This window comes from Pinus tabuliformis, chromosome 4_1 (genome assembly GCF_031772625.1).
Source record: "Pinus tabuliformis cultivar Carrire ecotype Pingquan chromosome 4_1, CPIR1, whole genome shotgun sequence".
Classification (NCBI taxonomy): Eukaryota; Viridiplantae; Streptophyta; class Pinopsida; order Pinales; family Pinaceae; genus Pinus; species Pinus tabuliformis.
The window spans coordinates 720,199,679-720,216,126 of NC_142303.1; the positions used below are offsets into that span (position 1 = coordinate 720,199,679).

Sequence of the window (16,448 nt, forward strand, 5' to 3'; positions counted from 1 at the left end):
GTAAAGGATTGGGAGGGTTAATGGAATGGAAGGAAAAAGGAGCACCTCCAAGGGTAGGCTTGCCACGGGAAACGAAAGAGTGTTTAAATCACTCTCTAAAGAAATATATTTAGATGGATTGATTTAGATAGAACAGGAAGTTCATTCTTGTTCTTTGAGTGAACTAAATACACAGGGGTTATTTTCCATATCATATATATCCCTTTCTCTTGAATTGGAAGGGGGAACATGAGAACTTTTTTTATTGCACCCTAGTGAGTGAATTAACCATAATTGCTAAGGGCCACTCTAATTGTACTTGGCAGGATTGAAACTCCTACTCATCTTTGCATCAAATCGTGCTGCCAAGTTCAATGCAGTAGATCAAATCATAGTGGAAGGTTCGATTATGATTTCTACATTATATTAATTCAACCATAAATAAAATACTTGAATTTTCATCTGAAATAAAATTTTCACTTACCTAAAATGTTTGCTTGTTGAAACTATAAACTATTTGTAATTGACTACATTATTTTATTCCCATTTTCCATCATTCGAAATTGTTATCCTCTTTGAGTTCAAACAAGGTAATAGAAAACAACCACCATTGAAACTTACTTCGGGTTTAACACTCCATAAGTCACAATGATTGACATTGGAGAAAGATACTATTAATATTGGAGAGCAAGAGAGATAAGGTATGACATTTATTACAATAAATCAAATTAAAGATTTGAATGATATATGATTTCAACTGTTTTTTTCATATAATTGATATGAAAATATGACAAAACTAATAGGTGTGACAATAAGAACAATAAAAGAAAATAGTTCGAGATTGAGCACAATGAAGACTAGTTGTAATTTACTACATTCTTATTATTCATATTTTTTATCATTCAACACTATTATGTTGTCTCTTTCCCTTCAAATCTTTTATTTAAACCTTTTTCATTATTCAAGCTATTAATAGTCTCTATCATCTCAACAAACTAAGGTAATTGAGTAAATTTAAATTAAAATGCCCATATTAATCTTAGACATAAAATTAGATGTTAAATTTTTTTTTGTGTGACCATGCATGACTGAAACCAACCTAGGTCTATCTTACCCTTGGATCTATTTAGCACCGAGAGGGATCAAACCTCTCAAGGTGCAAATCTTTCCTCAAGTTTTCCACTAAAAAGGAAGGTTGCAACTCAAGGAATTTGATCCCTCTCGAGCGCTTGATAAATCCAATGTTAATATAGATCTAGGCTAATAATAGAAATGTATTCATGTATTATTATGTATGAAATTCAGTTATAGTAAATAAGGCCCATGTAGTAGCGTGAATGCAAATAAGGTAAGAAAGCTTATTAAAAGTTCCATGTTATAGAATGTTCCTAGCAAGTAGATAATATTATAAGTAAATAAAATTAATTTAATATAGGTATGGAGAAAATTATTGTAATTTTCTTAAGCATTGATTAAGAAGTAATTTCCTTCCATAGGAAATATTATATGTTGTTACCCTACTTCAAAGGTTTTATCTATATTATTGTGTTGATTATTTTGTATGGTTGATTTCTTCTCAAAATTAAGGGTTTATTTTGGATTGTACATTTAAGTGTATTGAGGTATGTAACATTGAGAACATGGGAGGGGCTATGATTCCACTAGGGTAATGGAAACTAGTCCAAGACATCTAGGTCATTCATCCAATGCAACAAATCTAAAGGTAAACAAAGAAAATCACCATAGTAAACTTGAGATACTCATCTAGCTAGCCTAACTATGAGGATCCATTAAACTATCCATTGAAAAGAAGAATGATATTCTTTCAAGAATATTATTTCTTCTAGTTCTCTTCAAGCTGTGTATAATGAGTCTAACCTATTATCTATATTTTGGGAAAACTAATAAGTTTTATCTTGGCTCTTAGACAATAAAAATGCAACAATATATAGAGGATGAGAATAATTTCCTATTAAACCATTCTCTATGCTATTTTGTAACTTTCCATCTCTTTCCCTCTTTGGTTCACTTTCTTCTCTTCCCTAACTATCCTTAGTCACTTATAAGCTCCAATGGAAAATGTTCTTGCACATAAAATAAACAAATTAAAGTATTGATGATGTAAAATAACCCCAAAATTTTCAAGTTTGCAACATTGTAACATTCTAATTCTATGAAGACTGAGCTAATAAGTCAGTGCAATTGCATCATGGGTGCCTTCTTGCATCACATATCATGATGATGAATATCAAATGACCATGTTTGATATGAGGAGGCTTTATTGTATACTAATTCCCCCCCTCTACCTAGGAAGATGAGATGATTGAGGAAAGAACTAAGATGAGGTATGTATGCATCTATGTTTTTCAATTAAAGTCATGTCATCATTTGTATCAATGAGCATGGATAATTTCTCTAGTAGCATGGTCAAGGACAGTGCAGATATCTTTCATTAAGAATATGCACGAAAGCATGGTTCACACACAGATAAAGGTCAACATGAGAAATTTCCTCATATGAAGTATGATGTGATTGATAAGAGAACCTATAAAGAAACATGTGGGAAAAGCCATCAAGAATAAAAGGACACCATGGAAACTAGGAATCAACATCCGATAGATTGTTGAAAACATCTCCTGAAAAAAAAAAAAAAAAAAAAAAACATGAGAATTCTGATAAAGGAATAAAAATATCAAATGACCCTTGACACCGAGAAAAGCTTTGGAGATCTGAACATGTAGGATGTTGATGATTCAAGCCAACAAGATGTCATGATGAAGAGCCATGTCATAAGCACATCGTAAGGTATTGTTTAATTTAATGTTATGTTTTGATTTCTTGAACAATATCTGGTTGAGTTCCTGCAGGGCTATTGGAAAAAGGGTTGTAAGTGCAAGTAATGTGATGGATGGAAATTCCTAAAAGAGGCATGATGAGAAAGAAGTAGTCATATGAAGAAGGTTCCAAATATGTATCAATAAGGCCACTTTCCATGTAGAAAGGAACGACATGACGAACTAAGAAGGAAAGTGTTTGATGGATGATTCCCTACAAAGAAGAAGCTCGAGACTTATTTTTTCATTCCCCTAAATAAAACACAAGATCTAACCCCTCTCTCTATGTTGATCACATTCCTGTAGCAAATATGGATCAATATTGCAGCATTTTTGGGACAATCTTGTAGCAAACTTATTTAACTCATATCTCTGAAATAATAGATTGGATTCACCCAAAAAAAATTATCATGTTTTCATCATCCTTATGCATCTCCCCATAAGAAAACTTGGCCAATGGGTGCATGAACCTTGAGCAGAATAAAAATTGGTTGTAGGTGATGATGACCAATATCTCGAAAAGTATGCATTGGAATCACATAAAAACAATTAACATCTTTCCATCATCCTTATGCATCTCCCCATAAAACAAGTCAGTAAACAGATGCACAGTTTATGAGATATGGTAAAAATAATTTTTTTCCTTATGTGATTTCAATCCTGTAGCAACACAAAACTCTTCTGTAGAACTTCAAGACAATGAGGAAAATGAATGGGAAATGCTTGGGAATGATGGGTGGAGGTTGGAAATGGATGAGGGTGATGGATTGACATGACCTTGGTCTTGTTGGAGGTGGCCTAGAGAGGGGGATTGTTTCCCTCCAATTCCCTAAAATTGTGGATATGGTTCCCTCATTGATTTCCAATGCCAAGGAGGATAGATCCTATATAAGCCAACCAAGCTCAAGATCCTCTTTTGGTGGGGAACACATCCCTATATTTTCTCAATAAATGGAGCTCCAAAATATGATCAATAACTTCATAAAATTCCATTCATTTATGGGTGGGGAACAAGTCCCTAGATTCTCTCATTATACAAATATTTTAGAGTTCACTCAATATTCTCTCAATATTGTGCAAAAATTAATAATTTTTGGCACATAATAAGCAAGGGGAAATTGAATTCCTAGGGACCCATTAATACTATCAATTAACTCTATAATGTGCAAGGGGTTAAATAAATGTTTTAGGTGTATACAAAAGGCCAAATGGGCCTTACAAAATATCCAATTCTAGGGCCCATCAATTTTCTACCATATTCGTGTCTTTTTTTGGTCAATTACATGCTTTATTGTTTAGATCTAAGCTTATTTTTTTTAAACTACTACTCAGGAGCCCCATCACTTTGTTTCCTTACAAATAAGGTGATATTTTTGCAATCAACACACTCTATGCATAACAAGGGATTGATAATCATATTCTCATCACCTGTTATTCTTTCAGAGAGATCGATGATTTCTTTAAGAGGCCATTTTTGTTGAGATCTGTGTTTGATTACCTATTTGAGTTTGTGTCTGGATTTTTTTTAAGTTTCAGAGGGATATATATCTCTTGGATTAGGTTCAAAACCCTTATTCATCATTATATCTAATTAATTTTAGTGGATTTGTCTCTTTTTTCTCGCTTGAATTAGTTGTTTATTGTGGATGATTTAGTTCTTGGTTTAGTAATAGGCCATCAAGATAGCATATCATGTGTCTAAAACTTGACCTAGTCATTTTCTTAGTACTATAGCTGGCATCCAAGGTTGTCTCGAGGGAACCAATTCATTGTGAAAAACCCCTTATAGATATTTTATGCTAGTTTCCATGCCAACATCTATGGCCTCGACCCATGATTTTTCCCCTAGGTACTTGATTGTGAAGGGATACTTAGTTTCAATTCATTAGGGAGCATACCTAGGTGATTTTAGTGGAAATGTCGTGGTACCTGAGTGAAATGTCACATCACCATATTAGTCATCCTAATGGGTAACACTCAATGTCATTCTTTGGAGGTCACTTGAGTCAGTCAAGGATGGTATAGGGACGTTAGTGTAATTATTTATGTTACCTTTGCTAATTGGAATTGGGCCCTAATGATCCTAGACTAATCTTTAAAATTCCCCTATATCTTTTTGTTTTTCTTGTTGTTATCTCTTAGATTTTTATTAGGGTTGTTCTCTTTTATATGATTCTAATTGGCCATAGGGGTGTCTTCTTTAATTAATTAAATAAATTTATATATTCATCATGGTTGATAAAATTGTTTATCAGTATTGAAGGCTTCAAAACCTTCCTCCCTAAGAGGAAGGCCCACCATTATAAAGATATATTATAACTTTGGCAATAGAAGAATTATATCAAACTCAGTCAAGGAGGGTTTTTTTTAAGAGGTGGAAGAAAAATTTATCCTTTAAGTGATAAGTGGAATTCCACCAATCAATATTAATCCACCTTAGATTGATCCATTTAACCATGTACTCATTCAATTCAGTGTTAAATTTCAACAACCTTTTTCCTTATTCTCTCAACCCATGGTTGGTGAGAGTGCCGCTTCAATAATGGGGGATATTGTATCTTCTGCACTGTCTATCTTAGGGATCTCTACAGTGATGTCCTCTTTATCCCCAATGAGTGTGAGACGGTCCTATCCTCTAACCTCATTTTTTCTTCTCCATTCTCTTTTTGTTTTCCTACCACTGGTTGCTTCTAAAACCCTAATTAGTCTCTATAGTCTTCTCGTGTCCCTCCTCCTACCTAATTTGTGTTTTTCCAACAGGAAATTCAAATCTTAGAACCTAGAATTAGTTGGTTTCCACCTAGTTCAACTATTCCTATGATTACCCTGTTGAGTTTAACATTATTTTAAAGGGATTGTTTCAGAGTCTTTGTGTCTATTCCTAGTCATTCTAGGGTAAACAATGTTTTTAGATGGTCATGTAATCTCTGGGGTGGTACATTATTAGGAGGAATTCTTTTCCCAAAAGTTTCAAATACCTTTTGAGGTCCTAACTATTTGGGAGTGTTGTCCCTATTACAACCATGTTTCCTATGAATATTCCTACATATGGCGGTGCTTTCACTCCAAGAGATTATCCTTCTAGAATGAGATATAATCCCATCAATGGACATGCTTCTTGGAGTTCCTTCTTCCTTGGGGTTATCCACCTAGGGAATATAATCGTTTTCCCACTTTTCTCAGTTTAATGTGTCAAAACCTTTAAAATACTCATTCCTTTAACCACATACTTACCTCTAGGAACTACATTATCGGGGGACCATAAGGTCATTCCAGGTTACCATCGTTACATTCAAACCTATTTTATCAAAACCAACTTCCATTTCTTTCTTCTGTTGATTTTATAGATTTGGAAAAGCTTACAAATGACCCCAATTTCCATGACCCACAATGGACACCTATACCCGTTAAATTACCATCTAAAATTTACAAATTTGATGTAAATCTAGGAGAGAAGCCAACAATGCACATTTCCACATACCATTCATGGTGTTCATCAAACTCTTTAGTGGGTTATAGCATTTAGTTTCATCCCTTCCAAGGGACCTTGACCGGTGACACTACAAAATGGTAAATAAAAACTGATTAGGCATCCCATCACAACTATGCCACCTTGGTGCAAACATTCTTGAACACTTCTAGTTACCTTTGTGGCAAGATATTAGCACTAATCTCTTGTCTACATTTAGGCAGGGCACTTCAACACACATTTCTTAGTAAATTCATGAGTGGAGGAAATGTAATAACTTTATTAGCACTTGATTAGTATCGATTGATCAACTACTCAAAGATTGGTTTAACCCATCCTTGATATGTCAAATTTCTAAGGATGGTGCTCTGGTCAGGGCTTCTACCAAGGATAAAGTTATCCTACATGCCCATTGTTGCAACAATTCTCTTACAGACCTTGAAAAATGTTAATTTTATTAAAAAAATAAAAAAATATTATACGAATTAAATAAATTTTAATAAATTCTTACAAGGGTTAATAATGATGCAAATTTTAGTTTTGTGTCATAAATTATGTTTAATTAATGATGAAGGTAACATATCAAGCCCATGAATCCTCGAAAGTTAAAGGAGGGGATGGGGGCGGGGTGTCTAATACTTTTACTAGGTGGTTTACCATTGGGACACATGGTCTTCAACAAGCTATATCAGGACCCCTCTTGTGTTTTTCAAAAGAGATAATCCAACCCCTCGATACTGCTACCACAGATGGGATGATTGGGGCCCATCATAGATGTCACATCACTGATAGTTGACAACTCACAAATACCTTGGTGGTCATCCATGTAGTCTACCACACTAAATAAGTGCCAAAAAGAGGAAACACCAAACGAATAAAGGATAACCATCAAATTAAAGTCTTCTACGTGTTTTAGGTGGTTAAGTAGTTTCAAAAGGGATTATTTGTTCTATTCTCATACCATTTGGAGAACAAATTAGCATATTTTAGTTTATCCTCCACACACTTCAAGTTCAAAGTGGTACTTTTATCTTACATAGGTAGCAACAATCATATCAAGGTAATATTTTTGGTGTTTTATTATTAATCTTATATACATAGTGAAGACTAAAATTATAAAACCCTCAACAACTGAAGCTTCTAACTCAGTTGAATTTGATGAAATGCCACTAATTGATCGATAGTCTAATGCACATGAAACCCATTTTGAATTTGATCTCTACAAGCTCAAAGAATGGTATTTCCAATAGTTTTAAGACTGCTAGGTTATTTCCGTGGTTTGGGAATCATATTTCGTAAAATCTACTATACTAACTTGGTTGGTTGACTTGAGTTACATTGTTTACTAACTTATATTTTACTCAAATGTCAGCAAGGTCCAATATTCAAGTTGAGTCAATTGAGTCAACTAGCCCTTCCAACATACTTCAACCAAGTCTTTAAATTCTCCCCTCAACCATTTCAAGGCCTTAAGACCCTTAAGGCTAAAGATAACCTCAAGAGATCTGTGGCCATTTCAAGTGTCATTAATGACCTTTAATCCCTAAATCCTACCTAAAATATCAATATATTAGGTGTGGTGGTTGAAGGCATAATTTTTGGCCTTAGACTCCTAGAATATTATTACTTTAGCTAAGGTTTGGGTTCACACCCTCAACTATATCAAGGCACTCGACCTATATTGGTGTTACTCATGGAATTTGAGTCTATGAAGCTAGATTCAGGGCCCAAGAATATTATTTCCCTCCATTGATCAATGTCATGCTCCTTAGGATGGTGTTTCCCTAACACAACTATGGTTAAGGCCTTCATACCATATTGTTTTATGTGAATCATATCATTGTTTCTTATCATAGTTTCTAGGTTTATTCATGAAGCTTGGATTCAAGAAGGTTAAAAGAGGATAGAGAAAATTCTTATTAGACCAACCTCTAAACATGTCATTTATGGCCCTAGATGCCTATAAACTTCCTTTTACAACCTAAGGCCTAGGTTTACTCCCTTGATTATGTCTAGGGACATAAAATTGATACCTAGTGCTCAAAATATCTTGAAAGGCCAATATTCCCACATGAAGGCCAATTATCCCTTCAATAGGTAATCTATGGTCATTTCAAGTGTCATTCATGATCCTTAAACCCCATAAGATACCTAAAACACATATATATTAGGTGGAGTGGTTTGAGGCATAATGGTTGGCCTTAGATACCCAGAAGATTTCTACGTTAGCTAAGGATTGGATTTCTCATGTCAACCATATTAATGAATATGTCTTATATTGGTCTTACCCATGGAACTTAAGCTCAATAAGCTATGTTTAGGCCCTAATGATACTTTCTCCTTCAACTGATTAATGTCAAGTGCCTCAATGTGGTGTTTCCCTGCCATGACTATAGTTAAGGCCTCTATATCCCATTGTTTTGTGTGAAGCATCTTAGTGGGATAGATATCTAGCTATAAGGTAAAAGAACCCATAGTGAAAGCTCATAAAATTGTCTTTAGGTTTATTCATGGCCCTCAAGTTCAAGAAGTTCAATAAGGTTCAAGCAGGATAGAGTACATTCTCTTTAGACCTACTTCTAAACACATTCATGTGTATGAATAGTCAAAGCAATGCATGTGTTTTTTAAGAACATGTGAGCACTCTATAACGCATGCATATTATTTCCATTAATTTTTTTATTGGGTGAAAGTGACAATATTAACATATCTGTTTGATGATTTGGTTGCCTTACATTTAGGTTTAAATAAAAAACCTAGTGGTTTGGGCTATAAATGCAACAAAACCTCCATTTTTGTAAAATTATTTCAATATCTCTATCTTTCATGTTACTATTATATAGGATACACAAACATGTCATCAATGAAGCTAAAAACACATAGAGTTAACTGTGTAGATTTCTAATATATAATTTTAAAATATAATAATAGTTTCTACTATTTTTAATATACTTTTAATAATAATAAGCTACTCATCTACAACATCCCAAAAAAAAACAATAAGTACCAACAATTTTCATCCATGTTAGGTACTCATGAAATAATTTATTGAATAAAAAAAATGAGAAGAATGACGTAAACAAGGAAAACCTAGTGGTTTCGGATTCTGACAGAGAAATCCCTTCAAATGTAAAATAGAATAAAATGGCAATTGTTTCATCCACGCCCAACACTTGTGGTTTGCGGAAAGTGGAAAAAAAGAAAGGTAGGAAAGATTAGTATAAGGTAACTCTCTAATGAGTTTTTCTTAATCTTGGTCACCAGGATTTGTTATTATGCATATGATTCTTAGCATCTACAATACATAATTTTGTTCAAAATGAATAAAATTGTGATTTTTCCTTGGGAAAAAGGGAAAACCTAGTGGGAGGAAAAACCTGCCCAAAATAGAATGCATATTATGTCAATTATGTAGTTGCTATGAGGGACAACAATGTTGATGATCAACCGCATCGTGAATTTTTCCTCAGATCTATCCAATACCATCATATGTGGATACTTTTGCTACAGGTTGAGCAATGAGAGCTCATGGAGTACCAAAAATTCGAAAACTAGTTCCTTGTGACTTTGAAGTTTCACCCACTCGATGATTAACTAACTATATAGTATGGTGTTCCCTTTGTGTCATGTGATATAGATCTATGTTGGGATGATGATGGACTTCTAAATTAGATCTTTAAATCTAATCATAAATATGATCCGAAGGGTATACAAAATCATCTCGAAGATGTCCCTCAAATAGAGACATTGGAGAAGTTGTCATAATAGAAATAGTGCAGGGTATTAAAAAAGAATGCTTTGATGCAACCATATGATCATAGGTACTTGATTCCAAAATCGACTCATTAGATGATAAACATATATCAATCAAAGCATGGTCCATACTTTGATCCTCTCATGGATTTTCTTCATTCTTTAATGTAGTCATCTACATTATGCTATTGAAGTACTTTTTCGATTAAATCAATTATCTTCACCATACAGAAACTCTTTGGATGTAACCCCTTATTTTAGAAGTTTCACTTTATTCTCTTCTTCTTATATTTTTCTTCCTTTGGAATCTTAGTACCCTTATTAGATTGAGATCTTTCTCAATATATAATCCCTTTTTTTTCTAGCCTTTCTTATTATCATTCTTCACTATAAGTTCATAGGGATGGGAGCCTTAAGAGTATCATTGTGTATCATATTCTTCTACTCATTTGTCACGGAATCAATGAAATCATCCAAAGATGGTATCGTCCAATTCTTAACCATGGAGAGTTTAGTAGTATGAAAATAAGAGACCAAGACAAAATTTTGAGGACCTAATTTAGAAATTTAGAAAGTGTAGAAAGGATAAGTTGTTTCTCCCTTCTATTTATCCCTCAAGTTTTGACTTATGTCATTAGAATCTTGAATCCTGAGAATAAGTCTTGTAGGGTCTTGAAATGGTTGGGATCTAGAGAAACCAACTAATTATCTAGCTAAAGTCCTCTCAATTCACCTTACTCGACAAACAATCCCTCCATTTTTGTCCAAACTTCCTTAAGTGTTGAGCATGACTCATCATGAAAGAGTAGATCAAGGAGAGGGACAAAAACGGTGTCCCGTAAGCTTCATCCATATTATTGAAGTCCATAAACCCACATGACCGTAAACGCATATGACATGTTTACGGTCCTGTGGGTTTGAATTCTGTTGGATATGCCTCCGTGATTGGAACGTGCATGTCTATGACACTTCGGCTGCCTGCAACCGATATCGTCGACCGGAAGCAGGAGAAGACAATTCGTCCCATGAATCCGTCTCCGAAGATGTGATGAAACTGATTGCTAAAATGTCGTCAGATAGATTTGTATTTTACCTTGAGAGATGGAAGGCAAATGAAAAGTCTCAGGAAAAGGCATTCTCTGATCTGCAGCGTGTGAGAGTGGTGGAGCTTAAAGAATTGGTTGACAGTCGTGTGCTGCGCACGAGTCAATCTGCCATGGCAAGATTCAAATACGTGGTAGATGCATGGCTACAAATAGTTGAATGCAGGCGTATGCTGAAATGGACATATGCGTACGGCTATTATCTTCCGTTGCTTCATAATGACGGCCATCCGGTTAAACAAAAGCAAAATTTCTTCGAATTCCTGCAAGGGGAGGCTGAGAATAGTTTAGAACATCAGTGTGCTGAACATGAACTTCAAAATCAAATGTTGCTTGTCCGTAAAGCTGAAGCTGAGATTGAGACCAGCGATATCCGTTCAACTTTGAGGGATTTTGATTGCTTTTATAAAACACTTGAAGGGTTAACAAAGGCCGCAGCTGGCCATTTTGAAAAGCTGATTCGGGCCTTTGAAAACGGACTGTCGGAAGTACACAGTCAGTAGCTTTTAAGTGAGTGATCTAAGAGCAATTGGACTAAGTCTGGTTCCTTAGCTTCTCCTTTATTTATACATGTAGCTCTTTTGGCTCTTTTCGTTTACCAATATTGTGATCATTCTTCTTGTACCAAATCTTTTGGACATCAATACTGAGTGTACCAATCGATTCCATCCAAAGTGAGCCATCTCTAATGTTAGTGGATCATAATGCAACAAACATTTATCCATGCTTAACTTATATATTTAAAAATTTGGATATTTTCACCATCAGACTATGTGTTTTGAATATTTTTTTCTAATACCACCAATATTTAAACTACGTCAGGATTGATGAAATGATGTGAGCTATTAAGTTTCATTCAAATAATAACTGGTTCTTGCTAAATACATCCATGAACCTTGTTTATAGAAATAATAACTTTCTCATGCTAAATACATCCATGAATTTTTATAAAAATAATAACTTTCTCATGCTAAATGCATCCATGAATTTTTAATATAGAGTTGCTACATAAAAATAAATCCACATTGATCTCCTTTATCTTTCTACCAACATAATATCACCTATATACAAAATCACACTTTTATATTATTGATGTGGGTGCCATCAACTTATCATAGTTATGCAAATTACAATATATGGCTGCACACTTATTACTTACTTCAATGGATAGTTTTCTAAAATGCTATTTAAGAAATTGCATAACTTAATTTTAAGTTTTTCCATTCTCGTTTTTTCCTCGGTCCAAAATGTTGTGTACATCAGGTTAATATATAATAAACTTTAAACAATATATCATTTGCACAAAGGAATTAACAGCAATGTAGATAAATAACATCATATATTATTTCTTATAGAAGAAATGCTCTCTCCTAGAGGAATGTTTCATAGAATTACAATAATCTTCATCATATTGATATTACATTTGTTTTACTTATTTTTAATACAACTTAACTCTGAGGAACATTCCAGAAAAGGAACATTATAGAAGGTGCTTAACACGAGTCAATGGCATGGTGAGATTCAAATGTGTGGTAATTGCATGGCTATAGATAGTTGAAAGTGGGTGTATGTTGAAATGGACATATGTATATGACCATTGTTTTTCTTTGCTCTCTGTGTGTACTTCTTTCTTTATGTGAAATAAAAGGCACTTCATTTATTCATTCATAGTTATTTTAAGAAAAAATTATGTATCTGGCTACGTAAATTTTATATGGCTTGTGTGCATGTGTGTGAGGAAATATAAATACAAGCAATATGTTATCTTACTATCACATTTAGGTAGTTGTCACATATTGTTTCATAAAACTATGAAATATTTCAGCTATTATATTCAACAATCATTACAGAGCCCACCTATAAATACCATAAAATCTTGTGAAGTTCAAATTTGGCTGCAATATTGTTGTGTATATAGTTCATAAGAATGAGACCCTTTGAATGGGAAAGATAATTAATTAATGATGCTTGTATTGCTTTGAAAATCATATCATTAATGTATTAGATTTAAATTTTTTGGTTTATTCTTTTTTGATGAGGCGAGTTGGTTTATTTTTTTCCATGACCACAATATGAATGCTAGAAACCAATCTTTACAAACTAACTAACTCCACCAGTACCATAATCGAGCAGTTAAAGGTAGGTTACCACAAAAACGATTCTACCATTGGGAGTAGTCTCCATGAAATGCACTGAAATTATCTAGAGTAACATTGCTAGCTTATGCACATTGACTGTGGCCTAATATATAATTTTGTTCTGGGCATTTTCATTGCTTTAGCTTCATTGAATCGTGTTATTGACAATGGACTAAAGTAGATTTGTTTCTGAAATTCCCTTACATTTATTCTAGTAACATATATTCTCTCTAATGATTGTCCAACTATCAATATTCTCATATATATGTACACATTGGAAAGAAAAGAGGCTCATACTGAATTAGTTACTGTGGTTAAATTTAGCTTTCTCACCTAGATAACAAGAGAGAATTTGTGACAACATGCAATTCTTGTAGCTTCATATTGCAATGTAATCCACCAGCGTTGCACAGTCACAATGTATTAATATAACCAATTAGTGAATGTCTAAATACAATCAATATGTTATCTTACTATCACATTTAGTTAGTTGTCACATATTATTTCATCAAATAGTATGGCCACAATCCGCTGATATGTAAATAATGTCACCTTTTAACATGTTGCTACATCATGAACTGTCACTAAGCATTGTGTAACTGTCATTAATAATTATGAAAATTCCACTAAGGACTGTGTGCAATTCTTGTAGGTTCAAATTTCATTGTTATAACGTATTGCCATATCCTTTGTATGATTGTCCACTATAATATTTTGGGTAAATAATATTAGTTGTTTTATTATGAAGTATTGCTACATCTTGATGGAATGAAACCCAATATTTGTCATTATGTAGTCATGACTTGGGCATGAAGATGAGTGTGATGGTGTATATTAATCCTAGGCAGACAAGATCTTATCCTTGGTTGGGTATGATTTCATGTGCGGTTTAATATGTTGTTGTAAAAGTGTTATCATTAATTATGCATGATGGTGTGTGGTGTCAATGTCTTAACACATGACATTATATAATATGACGTAGAATGTGCAACATTGTTTCATTACTGGGAAGGATGCATTGATACAATAGAATGTGATATACATATTGTTGCTTATGAAACCTTATTGTGCCAACTATGCATATTATTATATGAGCTTTTTGTAATGTGCATTATTCAAATCTTTAGTTTGATTTATTGAAATAAATGTCATACCTTATCTCTCTTGCTCTCCAATATTAATAGTATCTTTCTCCAACGTCAATAATTGTGACTTATGGAGTGTTAAACCCGAAGTAAGTTTCAATGGTGGTTGTTTTCTATTACCTTGTTTGAACTCAAAGTGGATAACAACGTTGAATGATGGAAAATGGGAATAAAATAATGTAGTCAATTACAAATAGTTTATAGTTTCAAGAATCAAACATTTTAGGTAAGTGAACATTTTATTTAAGATGAAAATTAAAGTATTTTATTTATGGTTGAATTAATATAATGCAGAAATCATAATCGAACCTTCCACTATGATTTGGATCTACTTCATTGAACCTGGCAGCACGATTTGATGCAAAAATGAGTACGAGTTTCAATCCTGCCAAGTACAATTAGAGTGACCCTTAAAAATTATGGTTAATTCACTCACTAGGGTGGAATAAAAAAGGTTCTCATGTCCCCCTTTCAATTCAGGAGAAAGGGATATATATGATATGGAAACTAACTCCCGTGTATTTAGTTCACTCAAAGGAAAGGAATGAACTTCCTATTCTATCTAAATCAATCCATCTAAATATCTTTCTTTAGAGAGTGATTTAAACACTCTTTCGTTTCCCTTGGAAAGCCTACCCTTGGAGGTGCTCCTTTTTCCTTCCATTGCATTAACCCTCCCAATCCTTTACAAACTAGTCATTCTGTCATCTATGAAACACTTGAACTAAATGATACCAATTTGGTTTGTGCATGGGCGATAATAGACTCCAACATCATCAATTGGTTCTGATCTCTCGAGGACCATATTTTTTTCTTAAAAGACCATATTTATATTTGTATCTATGTATCTCTTTGTTCTTCCCCATCTCTCTCTCTCTCTCTCTCTCTCTCTCTCTCTCTCTCTCTCTCTCTCTCTCTCTCTCTCTCTCTCTCTCTCTCTCTCTCTCTCTCTCCCCCCTCCCTCTATTTTTCTCTCGCTTCACCTCTCTTTCTCCCCTGTCATATCTATCTATATCTCCCTCCATCTCTCATTCTTTACCTCTTTATCTCATTTCCCCAAACACACACGCTTTCTCTCTCCATACGTTTCTATCTCTCACTTCCTCACTCACTCTAGCCCTCTCTTCTTCCCTCTCTCACCCCTCCTTCTATATCTTTATCTCCCTCCATATATCCTTATTTTTCTCTTTATCTCACCTCAAAACATAGACACACTCTCTCCATATCTATTTATCTCTTACCTCTTCCTTTCCCTCTCTCTCTCTCTTCACCTTCTCTCTCTCCCCCTCCAAATCCATGACTATATTCCTCCCTCTCCCATTCTCTCTCTCTCAAGTCCTCTTTCTTTATTCCTTTCTTTCCCTTTCTATCCCACCTCCATCTCTTTCTCTCCCCCCAATGTTGTCACTATCTCCTTCCCTCCCTTCCTCTCTCATTTTCTGTCTCCGCTCTCCCCTTTTCGTCTATGTCTCCCTCTCTCTTCTCTCCATTTTCTCTTCCCTTGTCACTCTCTCTCTCTCTCTCTGCACTCTATCTCTCGATGTATTTTTCATGGGATACCAAGGTCATGGGACACATTTTACATGTTTAATGAAGAGAACAAAATTACATCGTGATACACTTATGGTTAATTATTTATTGGCATTGGAAAGAGGAAAAAAGAAATAAATGGAAAATTGTTTATTACAGGCTAGAAAGGTACATGTGGAAAGGATGAAAAATAAATAAAGGAAAATGAAATAATTTCATGCAAGGGAAAATGCAGAATATGAAAGGGAAATGAAGAAAAAGGAAAAGAAAATTTGCAGGTAACAATGTGCATGTGTGATTTATCATGTTGGGATTTGAACGCATGGTCAACGCATTAGTTTATTGGTCATTTTTTTTGTCATTGACATGGTATTTTTCTGGATTGGCAATGATGTAGAACCTTGCCTTATGTCATTTCCTGGATAGCCATGATGTAGTGAGTTCCCTGTTTGGTTGAGCTTTAGATTAACGGTAGAATTTGTATGCTGGTTGAGGTG

General features: G+C 34.2%; 1 pseudogene; it reads left to right on the forward strand.

Annotated features, from left to right (window-relative positions):
• Window positions 1-10,927: 10,927 nt before the first annotated feature.
• On the forward strand, window positions 10,928-11,641 carry LOC149178154 (putative E3 ubiquitin-protein ligase ARI8 pseudogene; annotated as a pseudogene).
• The last annotated feature ends 4,807 nt before the right edge of the window (window positions 11,642-16,448 follow it).